Consider the following 3,454-nt stretch of genomic DNA (forward strand, 5'->3'; position numbering starts at 1 on the left):
CATACACATACATATATGTACACAAATATACCCATACATATATATACATACACACATACACATATGTACATATACACTCAAACAATGCACACTCATACATACAGACACAATACAAGTATTCACCTATACATACAAAGCCTTATACCTATACATACTTACACACACAGAAATAGGGTTACAATTGTATGTACTTATATGTGCGCACACACACATGCATAGATACACACATACATGTATACATCCGCACATGCAGCATACATGCATATATTCGTACATACATACATACACTCAAAAGTATATACAAGTACCTACCTAGAAAAGGTAAATCGCATACTAGTTAATGTGGGAAGAACCAGGGCATAAAGCACAATAGGGGGATGTGGCAAACGCTTATGGTGACCATGTACAGGAAGGTATTGATAATAGGAATATTGTTATTACAATACAAATAAGGAAGGGTGCTAGTGCTAGTGGGGGTTAAATAACTAGTACTAATGGTATTTAGAAAAAGTGTGCTTGGTCTTGTGAAGGCAGGAAACATTTCTCTCCTAAAGAGAATTAACAAGCGGAAGGTTGGCTTTAATCGTGAAGAAAATTGTATTTTCACATAACTTACATTTCCTATTCTTTGTACTATATACTGGTGCTGTGGTTAAAATCTTCCAATGTAGGTTATAATCAATTTCCTTATCCTTAAGTTCCCATTTGTAGTTGCTCAATCCCATTGAATTTCTCCTATTTCTGTTTCTAAAGGTGTATCTATGGTCATTAAGTCCATGTTTCATATTATTCTGGGTTGCTCCTACATACACCTCATTACCAGATTGCATACTTACTACACATTGGTATACTACTTCCTTTCTAATGCAATTATTGTTGAATACACAATTCCTGCTAATTCTACAATCACAGATTCTATATATCTGTGTGGTGGTAATATTGTGGGTAGTATTAGGTTTTGCATTATTGGTGCTGTGGTTATTGTTGATACTAATAATGATGTTTTGTTATTACTATTGCAATTGCTCGTATCACTATTATTATTATTATTGATTTCAATATTATTATTATTGTTTCTTCTTCTTCTTATCATCATCATCATCATCATCAACACTGCTATTACTACTATTATTACCTCATGGCTATTGTTATTACTAGGGTGCATATTACTGTTGTTATTTTTTCTACTTAAATAGGTGTCCAGTTTTCTATTGTTTATTGAGGAGATGATGGTAGCCAGGTTATGTGTTAAACTGCATCCTATTCTTATTGTTTTGTTATTAATCTCCCAGTATTTGTTTTTTCGTTTTATAAATTATTTGTTAATTAATATAAGTATTGTTTTAACTGTTATTCTTAATTTTTTAGCAAATGGGATGATTAACCAGACAGTGTCATTTTCATTATTTCCATGATTGGGGTTTTTATGTTATATGTATTGTTACTGTTTTTATTTTTATCATTATTATTATTTTTTTATTACTATAATAATAATAATAATTATTATTATTTATGGGTCACTTTTTTCATATTTCTAACACTTCTATTGTTGTTTTTGTACCTATCTTTGGTAGCATTGTAGTTGTCACAATTACTGGGGCTGGTAGTAGTTGTCCTATCAGGGCTATTATAGTTGTTGTGCCTCTGTTTCCTCCAATTTTGACATTTACTGATAGGATTTATAGATATACTATCCATTTTATTATCCTTATTATTGGTGTTATTACTTCCATTATTATTATTATTATTATTATTATTATTTGTGTTAAAGACATTATTATAGTTCCCGGTATTAGTCCTATCCCTACTACCGACTATATTATTACTCTTATCACTATTAATGTTTCTGGGGAAGTATTTGTGTCCTTATATCCTGCATTTTTAAGTGCTATGTTATACCTATCCTTGTGTTTATCAAAGATCTCTTCATTAGAGGAAAGGTTAGAGATCCTTTTACTTATATTTTGTTGTAGGGCTCTTTTTATTTGCTGGGGATGGTTACTAGAATTATTTATCTATAAGGCTCATGGAGTCCAGTGTTTAAGTTGCAATTTATGTCTAAATAGTTGACTAAGTAGTTTTCATTTTCTATAGTTATGGATAGGCCAAACCTATTAAATAATTTATGTAATCGTTTCTTAAGTAATTCAAGGTGTCTATTTGAATAGTTCCTAGCTAAAAATAGTGCATCATCCCTATATAGACCTCCACTCAATTCTGGGAATTCTCTACTTATCATGAGGCATATTTGCCACCCAAATGTGGCTGACCATAAAGGGACGATGCTACTGTAGTTTGTAGCCCCGGGAAGATATCTCTTCCAGCTGGCTATTGACGCACTGTCTGTGCCCTATCGGTATTTGCAATGGGAAATCATTGTTCCCATCTCCAGCCTGACGCAATACACAAAGATCTGAGTTTCTGGGTATTGATCCATCATCACCAGCTGGTGATGGGAGATGATTTCTCAATGCAAATATATATACTTTTCCTTGTGACAAATAGTCACTCATATCGTAAAAGGAGAAACAAGCAATCATAAATCTCTGAGTGAGATGTGAACAGTAGCAGCATGACATCGTGAGGTATATTTGCCACCAACATGTCCCTTTATCGTCAGCCACATTTAGGTGGCAAATATACCTCACGATGTCGTGCTGCTGCTATTTACATCTTGCTCAGAGATTTATTATTGTAGATATATATACCGTAAATCCTCGAGTATAATCCGCAATTTTTTCCCAAAATTTAAAGGTCAAAATTTCTAGTGTGTACTATATACAAGGTTAAAAATGAAAAATATTTTCTAAGAGATAAATATGTAAAGGCAATTTACTTAATATTTATTTTTCACTGACGTTATTACTGTTATTTCTTTATTTTCTGCAAATAAAGTGCACAAAAAAGTAACATGTTTGCATTATGTTATATATACAATAATAATAAAGGATGTTACCATATATACGTTTACAAACCAAGGATGTTATATAGACCTCCTTGACTCAAGTTAGAGAATGGGTGTGTATTATACATGAGGGTTAGGTTTTCCAGAAGTACAGCCCCCAAAAAGTCCCCTGCATATTATACTGAAGGGTGGACTATACTCGAGGATTTACGGTATATATATATATATATATATATATATATATATATATATATATAATAATAATATAAATATGCATATATACATATATGGGTACAGGACATCAAGAAAACGTACACACAAGGAGAAACGAAAATATAAAAACAAAAACATAGGAAACAAACTTTTCTCGAACACACACATATTTGTATGTGTATATATATATATATATATATATATATATTTGTATGTATAGTTTCAACCTCTAATTCCTTATGTACTTTGTACTTCTATATGTAAACCATGTTGGCAAAATAACATAGTCTGCCATGGACACCTGTGCTTTGGTTCTTTCTTTCTTTTTCTTTTCTT

Source organism: Octopus bimaculoides, chromosome 7, assembly GCF_046866305.1.
Source record: "Octopus bimaculoides isolate indiv1 chromosome 7, ASM4686630v1, whole genome shotgun sequence".
In the NCBI taxonomy this organism is placed as follows: domain Eukaryota; kingdom Metazoa; phylum Mollusca; class Cephalopoda; order Octopoda; family Octopodidae; genus Octopus; species Octopus bimaculoides.